Source organism: Elephantulus edwardii, unplaced genomic scaffold (assembly GCF_000299155.1).
Source record: "Elephantulus edwardii isolate Elephantulus edwardi_28Jun2011 unplaced genomic scaffold, EleEdw1.0 scaffold00194, whole genome shotgun sequence".
Taxonomy (NCBI): Eukaryota; Metazoa; Chordata; class Mammalia; order Macroscelidea; family Macroscelididae; genus Elephantulus; species Elephantulus edwardii.
The window spans coordinates 1,999,320-2,008,560 of NW_006399944.1; the positions used below are offsets into that span (position 1 = coordinate 1,999,320).

At 39.6% G+C, this 9,241-nt stretch overlaps 1 pseudogene; it reads left to right on the forward strand.

The window, feature by feature from the left end:
- The first annotated feature begins 411 nt into the window (after positions 1 to 411).
- On the forward strand, positions 412 to 1,130 carry LOC102847128 (annotated as a pseudogene).
- The last annotated feature ends 8,111 nt before the right edge of the window (positions 1,131 to 9,241 follow it).

The following is a 9,241-nucleotide window of genomic DNA, read 5'->3' on the forward strand; positions in this document are numbered from 1 at the left end:
AACAAATATAGATCTCTTCCAGTCAGTTGGCCAAAGGGTTGTTCTCCAGATTTCTTGGCACAACGTAGTAGCATGTCCAGGAAGTCTTAGCAATAGTAGTAAGACAAGAGAAGGAAATAAGAGAGATCCAAACTGGCAAAGAGGAGGTAAAATTCTCTCTATATGCAGATGATAAGATAGTATAACTAGATAACCCTAAAGACTCAGCAGAAAACTACTGGACATAGTTGACAAATTCAGCAAAGTGGCAGGAAACAGGCTCAACATAACAAAAAATCATTTGGGTCTCCGCCTAGTGTTAGCTGCTTGGGCGAAGCCACAGCTCGATAGAAGAGAGGCGCGGCTGAGCACATGCGCAGAGCAGACCTGAAGGCCTAGGCTCGCCGTCTGACTTAAGCCTTTGGAAACAAGATGCAGGACCCCAATGCAGATACCAAGTGGAATGACATCTTACACAAAAAAGGCATCTTGCCCCCAAAGGAAAATTCAAAAGAATTGGAACAGGAAGAGGAGGAGCAGCGAGTCCTTCAGCAGTCAGTTGTGAAAACATATGAAGAGATGACTTTGGAAGAGCTGGAGGAAAATGAAGATGAATTTAATGAGGAGGATGAACGTGCTACTGAAATGTACAGGCAGCAGAGACTGGCGGAATGGAAAGCAACTAAACTCAAGAATAAATTTGGAGAAGTTTTGGAAATCTCAGGAAAAGATTATGTTCAAGAGGTTACCCAAGCTGGCAAGGGCCTGTGGGTAATCTTGCACCTTTACAAGCAAGGGATTCCCCTCTGTGCTCTGATCAATCGGCACTTCACTGAACTTGCAAGGAAATTTCCTGATGTTAAATTCATCAAAGCTATTTCAACAACCTGCATACCCAATTACCCTGACAGGAATCTGCCCACAGTGTTAGTTTATCTTGAAGGTGATATCAAGGCTCAATTTATTGGTCCTCTAGTGTTTGGTGGAATGAACTTGACGAGAGATGAGTTGGAGTGGAAATTGTCTGAGTCTGGAGCAATCAAGACAGATCTGGAAGAAAACCCCAGGAAACCTGTAGACCGACATGTTGCTGTCAACAGTACGAAGTTCAATCCCCCAAAAGGGGGGACAGTGATTCTGAGGACGACTGAGGCACCGATGGTGATAACTTGTTGAACTTTATGTCACGAATCTTGTGGAGTTTTTAAAAAGGAAAGGCAGAACTAAATCCTTTTGTTTTTAGCCTTTTATATAAATTATGTTTAAAATCTTGTACATTTTAGATATAATCATTACTGGGAACCTTTTAAAGTTTTTTGGAACTCTTGACAAGCACTGTGGCATTTGGACAAGAACAAACTGGGAGGAGGGTAGAGAGAATAGTGCAACAATGAATGAGTGTAATAAAATATAATTATAGGAAAAAAGGGGGGGAAATTAAAACCAGCTAAAAAAATAAAAAAAATTTAAAAAATTATTTGGATTTCTTTAAAGTGGTAAAGAGGATACAGAACTGGAGCTAAGCAAAACAATACCCTGCACAATAGCTAATCACAAGATTAAATACTTGGGAGTAAATCTAACTAGAAACACAAAGGATCCCTTTAAAGAAAAGTACACAAATTACTACAAGAAACAAAAAGAAACCTTTAGAAAGGAAGAATATTCCTTGCTCTTGGATAGGAAGTTTCAATATTGTGAAAATGATAATACTACCAAAGGCAATTTACAAGTTCAGTGTAATCCCAGTACAAATACCAATTCCACTCTTTAACAAGATCTGATTTCAAATCCTACTATATTGCCATGGTGGTCAAGACAGCATGATACTGGTACAATGACAGACACATAAATCAATGGAATAGAACTGAGAACTCAGAAATCAGCCTATCTATATATGGGCAACTGATTTTTGACAAGGAGATGAAGTCAGTCAAGTGGTAAAACAACCGCCTTTTCAATAAATTTTTGGCAAAATTGGAAAACTACTGCAGAAAACTCAAGCAAGACTCACACCTCACACCATACACAAAAACCAACTCAAATTTGATCAAGGACCTAAAACTAAAACCAAGGACTGTAAACTTCTTTAGAGGAAATCTTGGAAGAACTCTAGATGCCCTAATCCACAACATAAACAGTCTTCTAAGCATTCTGAAAAACCTGCAACCAGGAGAGGATTAAATAGATGAATGGGACCTTCTAAGAATCAAATCCCTATGCACATCCAAAAACTTCTCCAGCAGGGTAAAAAGGAAAACCACAGACTGGGAAAAAATATTTGGAATGACATATCTGATAAGGGACTTATATCTAGAATTTGTAAAATACTTGAGCATCACAACAAAATAAAGGTAAACAATTCAATTGCAAAATGGGCACAGGATATGAACAAACACTTCACCAAAGAAGACCTTCAGATGGTGAACAAACACACGAAAAAATGCTCAAAATCTCATCTCTAGCTCTAAGAGAGATGCAAATCTAAACAACTATGAGATATCATTTCACCCCAGTAAGAATAACAAAATTCAACAGAGCAGCAAACAACAAATTCTGGTGAGCTTGTGAAGAAACTGTAACTCTTATTCACTGTTGGTGGGAGTGTAAAATGGTGCAACCACTGTGGAAGGTAGTATGTTGCTTTCTCAAAAAGTTGCAAATAGAAATACCATTTGATCTAGCAATCCCAGGACAAGGAATATACCCTAAAGAAACCATAACTGCCATCCAAGCAGATATATGTACACCTATGTTTATTGCTGCTTTGTTCATGATAGCAAAGAGTTGGAAACAACCCAAGTGCCTATCAACAAATGAATGGACTGAGAAACTGTGGTAAATTAACATAATGGAATACTATGCAACACTGAAAAAGGAACTCATGAAATATTATACAAAATGGGGACGCTGGAGGACATTATGTTGAATGAAATATCTCAATCACAAAAGGCCAAATTCTGCATAATGCCACTGTTATAACACAGGACTGACAATGGGTTTGGGGTAAAATAAGAAAAGAGGATAAATAATGTACACTGCATTGAAACAATAAGGGAGAGAACTGCTTAAAAGGGATACATGATTAGGTATTATTTGCATGGCAAGAGTCCAGAATAAGAGTTATATAGTAAAGTGGACTGGGGTGGGGAGGATTGAAAAAAATGAAAGGTTTGGTGTTTTTTTTTTCTTCTCAAAGAGAAAAGCTAACTTGGAGTGTGGAGTGGACAGGGAGGAAAATGTGCAACAATAAATAAATGAAAATCCAAGTTCTCCATAATCTTTCATTAAATCTCGATTGAAAAACTCCACAATTATATTTTGTAAAGAAAAAGTTATACATAGAGTTTTTATTCACTGTCTGAATCAGAGCCCCCTCTTAGGCAGTTGAAGATGGATTCATTTTTTTCATTTTATTTTGAACCGAATTATTCCTGAATATTTGTTATTTCTACATAAAATGTAAAATAATTTTCATAATGTTGTATTATCTGAAACTGTGTATAAATTTCAATTATCTTGTGGAGAGAAAAAAAGGAAGAGCCAGTCTTTGGGAAAAAATATCATTCTGGCAAAGGTGGAGAGTCAGAAAAATAGAAGAAGATCCTCAACAGGATAGAATGACACAGTGACTGTGCACTAATGTAGTGAAAGCGAGATCATGAGACTGGTGTAGGATAGGGCCAGGTTCAGATATATTGTTCACAGACTGGCTATGAGTCTTAACGGATGCAACAGCATCTAACAACAACAGCAGGAGCTGCACCAGCAGCATCACAATAATTCATGGCAATATCTTATTTATGGCCATGTAATGTGTGCCAGAGCAGAACTGTGGACCATGGAATTTTCAATTACTAATTTTTTAAAGTAGATTGCTAGACTTTTCTTCGTAGGTTTCACTGAGTAGACTTGAACACCCAGCTTTTCCATTAGCAGCCAAGATTGTTAACTCTCTGTACCATGTACGAACTCTAACAAAACTTTGCATGGTATAAAAATGAAACAGATCATCTATACAATTCTAATTTTGATTCGAATTCTTTTCGTTTTAGTGTATAATGTATCAGGCTGCTTACCAACAGGCCAGTGCTGTTCAAATCCACCAGTGTCTCTAAGGTAGAAAGATGCACTGTCTCCTCTCAAAGATTTACAGCCTTAGAAACCCAATGGAGAGTTGTTATGAGTGAGACTGATGTGAAAGCAATAGATTTCCCCTTCCTCCCCTCCACCTTCCCACCCCTGATATACCTTTGATTTTATATCTATTCTTGTTCCCCTGTTGTTTATAGGATTTTCAGAGGCTTGCTATTTCGGAAATGGATGACCAATCCTTATTCAAATACATCTCAATCTAGGATCTTCACTAAAATTTGTCTACTGTGGGTGACTCCTCTGGCCTTTAACACACCAGTAGCATAGCTTTTAGCAAAGATGATGAAGCTTTGTTTTACATATTTAGGGCATGTTGCTTGTTGTTGTTGTTGTTGTTGTTAAGTGCCATCGAGTTGCAGGCGACTCATAGCGACCCTATGAAGGAGAGTCCTTGACGCTTGGGTGCCTTTCATCCTCTCTCCAAGTTCATAGGGTTTCCCGAAGCAAGCTATTTGGAAGTGGACGCCACTCCTCCTTCCACACTTGTTTACTCGGGGAGCTCCACCCCACTCTCAGTCCGCATTGTAGCCAACCATTAATGCATTTGACACATCTGTGTCACAGTGTTCAGCCTCACAGCAACCACAAGTGACGGCGGGACGGCAACTTGTACACGAGGGCTATACGACCTAGAGGAATGTCTGAACAAAAACAATGAAAGACTGTCCTGAGGGCCACGAACTAAAAGCCACCCACCTTTGTCTTGGTCACATCGTTTTCTCTTTGCTGGGCCAGCTGATCTCTCTCTCTCTTTCTTTCTCTCTCTCTCTTTCTCTCTCTGTTGATGTTATTGTTGTTAAGTGCCATCTAGTCACAGGCATGTTGGTAGGAGAGGTAATTCCTTGGAGAAGGACATCGTGATTAGAGAATGAAAGGACTACAAAGGAGAGGAAGATCCTTTACCAGATAGATTCACACAGTGGCTGCAGCAAGGGGCTTGAGGGTGTTGGAGATTTTGAGCATGATACAGGATAGTATAGGGTTCAGATCTCTTGTTCATAGGTTGTTCACTGAGTCATAGCAACTTGACAGCACCTAATGAAAACAGACAGATCTCACTGACTGGCTTACACTAAAGATGTCTTTTAGAAGCTATACTCTGAAAAAGAATGTCCATCAGAATTGGAGGAAGATTTATCAATAAGCTTTGTTAGGCAAATGGCACAATCTTGTTTACTGAAAGTGAGGAGGACTTAAAGTAGTTGCTCCAGAACATCAAAAAGTTCAGACAGATTACCACTGGTTGGTTCATTCCTGGGCAGTGGGCATGACCCAAAAGAGCTTGGCCAAATTCCCCACCAGTGGGCACACCCTTGGATCCTTTCCCAAGTAATTAGCAGTGCCCCAGAAAACCCAGTCAGGATCCTACAGGCCTTTCTTCTGCCAGATTACTCCCACAGCAGCTTAGCTGGTGGCTCTGGGAGATGGCTGGATCCGCATCATGCCTTTGTGTTCCTATAGTTCCAAAAGGAACTGCTGCAATAAAAAGTTCTGACTAGAAATCCTATTGTCCACGACTCCTCATGTTGGTTGGTCTCTGTGCGGCATGAAGGACTCTCTAGAGGCACTTGGGTGCCACTTGGGTCGCAGGGCTGTGGCAGGGGTGGGGTCACGTGGTAGTGGGCCATCACTCCTCTGGGGTCACACGGCAGCCGTGGGTAGTTGTTCCTCTGGGGTTTCTTGGAGGTTGGTGGCAGTCAGTTGCTCCTCTGGAGTCACAGGGTGGTGGGTGGTTGCTCCCTACTTGCTCCTGGTGGGTGAGTTCCACAGTGACTTGGCTGATGTCTTTTGGCTGGGACTCAGCTGTCTTGTACCTCAAATGGTATTTCTATTTCCAACTTTTTGAGAAAGCACCATAATGCCTCCCATAGTGGTTGCACCATTTTACACTCCCACCAGTTTCTTCACATGCTTGCCAGCATTTGTTATTTGCTGCTCTGTTGAATTTTGCTATTCTTACTGGGGTGAGATGATACCTCAGTTCATCTTACTGAAATATTTCCTATCTACTTCTACTTACTTTTCCAAGCATCATGTCTTTCTCCAAGGACTTGTTCCTCCTGTTAAGATGCCCAAAGCCCATAAAACATGTCTTACCACTCTTACTTCTTAATCCTAAGAAGCATTCTTGTTGCATTTCTTGCAGTAATATTTTGATTCTCTAACCATTTCAATGGTCTCTGGTGACATAGTCTATAGTGGATTGTGCTACTGAACAAAATGTCTCATGTACGCTGCAGCTGGAATCCATTACTGGATCCTTTTGTGCAGCAAGTGTTTTAAGTCCTCTTCACTTTCAGGGAGCACGATTGTGTCATTTGCACAACTAAGTTTGTTGATGAACTTTTCGCCAATCCTGATACCACTTTCTTCTTTATATAGTCCAGTTTCTCAAGTGAATTGTTCAACATACAGATAGAATAAATATAGGGAAAGGATACAACAATGATTTAAATACCTACCCTGATTTTAAATCATGCAGTATTTCTTCATTATGTTCAGAGTTCCAGCAAACAGTACTGTTTGCTCAAAAACTATAGTCTTTTACATGAATTATGTCTTAACATCAAGAAATCAAAATGCTCACCACTGGATCAATAAGAAACATCAATAATAGATGGAAACAATATTACAGTTGTCAATGTTTTCATTTTACTTGGATCCACAATTAATACTCATGTTAACAGAAGTCAAGAAACCAAAAGACAGGTTGCATTAGGAAAATCTACTGGCCAGGATGTCTTCAAAGTACTAATGAGTGTGGGTATAAATTTAGAATAATATTCACCTATTCAAGTTGTTATCTTTTCAATTACTTCCTATACATCTGAATGTTGGACAATGAATAAGTATGGCAGAAAAAGAATTGATGGCTTTGGATTATGTTGTTAGGGAAGAATACTGAATATCACATGGATTGCCAAAAGAACAAGGATGTCTATGTTGAAGAAAGTACAACGCAATTACTTACTACTAAGCCACCAGCGCCCTCTCCCTTAAAGGCAAGGATGGTGAAACTTTGTCTCACATTCTTCGAGTATGTTATCACAAGGGCTGGTTCTTAGACTTTGCACTCAGAAAGGTGAAGATCAGAAAAAGAAAAAGACCTTCAACAAGATGGATTTACACAGTAACTGTAACAATGAGCCTCAAACATATCAAAGATTGTTAAGGTAATGCACAATAATCAGTGTTCAGAACTATTCTTCATAGAGTTGCTATAAGTCACAGTAGACTTGAAGACAATTAACAACAGCAACAGAGGCTATATGGAAAAACATGGGAAGTCTCTGCATTAAGATTTGCATTCTCAGAGATTTTACATGCTGGAGGGTCACTATGATTTAAAATTGGCTTGATGGAAGCGAATTTGGTTTATGTATAAGCTCTAAAGTACCCTTTCAAGAAATCCAGAAGTTCTTTTTTTGTTTTTCTTTCCTTTTATGCTTGATTGAACTCAGTTCCTGGAAATGAAGAGCTTTGCCTAATAGAGATGTAGAAGTTTTTATCAAACTAAAGCTTGCTTCTGTTGCGTCACCATCAACCTCCACCTCAGTTCATGAGAATGCAATGTGTTACAGAGCACCACTGCTCCAGTGTATTCTTGGCCATAATTTTTATGAAAGTGGTTCTCCAGCCTTTTCGTTTCCTGTGGCACCACTGATTAGGTTCAAACTGCCAACCTTCGAATTAGCAGGTGACTGCACATTGTTTAGGCCACCCAGGCTCCTAAAATTTACCCAGATGCAAAAATATATAAAACCATTAAGATATTTAAAAAAAAACAAACTCAAGGCCAGTCAAGATGATTAACTCAGTTATGGATTTGCAGCCAGATGGTGCAGATTTTATGGTGATTTTGGGAAAAGTAGTTGCAATGCTTTTGCAGTGTTGGAGGTTTTCCAAGTCCTTTGACCATCCCATTTAAGCCCAGAGCAGCTGAGGCAGGTGCTGCTTAACGAAAATTACAGAGATTGATTTTGCTTACTAGTGGATTTTTCCAGAGAGGATCTAGTGGACTCTTCTGCAGACTTTACTCAGATGCTTCTTAGTCTTCCTGCATGGGCCTCACGTTGAGGCCAGCTCAGGGAGGTGGAGGTGGAGAGGCATGTTTGGAAGTTGATGCTGCAGCTTGTTGTTGTCAGTCTTCCCAACTAGGTCAAATGAATATAAAACATGTTCTCATGCTCTTAAAGATAGACAAAGGCTCCAGGCTAGAGAACTTAATAGGATAATGCAGGCGCCAGGCCAGATCTGTCTGGAAGGAGGGTATATGTGGACTATGCCTTCCACACCACAGATGACTTGATAATTAGAGTGCAACTGGTTGCTCTTTCCAGAACAGAGCAAGAGGCTTTCTTTTTGCCAAATTGTCCAGAAGGGTTCACCCACAGCTGTGACAGGTGCTTTTATTTCACATTCAGATTTCTTTGAAAAGTCCCTTGGCATAAGTACGTTCTTGGCAAGCAGACTTAACCTGAAGGGAGTTCCAAGTCGTAGAAAGTCTACTTTTTGACTAATAAAATTCCTCCATCTCTTTGATTACCCGCCTTCTCCCTCTGCTTCCAGGAATTTCTTATTTTGAGAGGTCTTACATTGGCTTACCCCAATTGCACACTGAACACCCAAGTATATATCTTTGATAATTTTAGAGGCCAATACTTTGTATCCTCCTTATTGATTTCCACATTAGGACTATGCCTTTTCTTCTGAAGGAGTTAGATTATCACAGGCCTATGGTCACCTTTGTAAGGGATACAAACATTTATAAGATTTACTTATTATAGCCGTATTTATGCATTTATTTTGAAGGGGTTTTTGTTTGTTTGCTTGCTTGCTTTAATGTCTCTTGTTCCGTTGTTTAGCCCCTGCATTTTCCAGATTGGTTACTCTTTTGTTTCCAGCTATTATTCATGAATATTTCTTCCCCCCACCCCTTGGCATCATCACTGCCCTTAAAAGAGTTGATAAAGGTATTTATTCCCTTTATTCTCCTTTTGCTGTTAGGGGTTTTATAGTTCCACTAAAAAAAAAAAGGCATAAAGACATGACAAGATCTTTAACATCAGTACACATGATAGCACAATTTCTCTTGTGCCCATTTGTG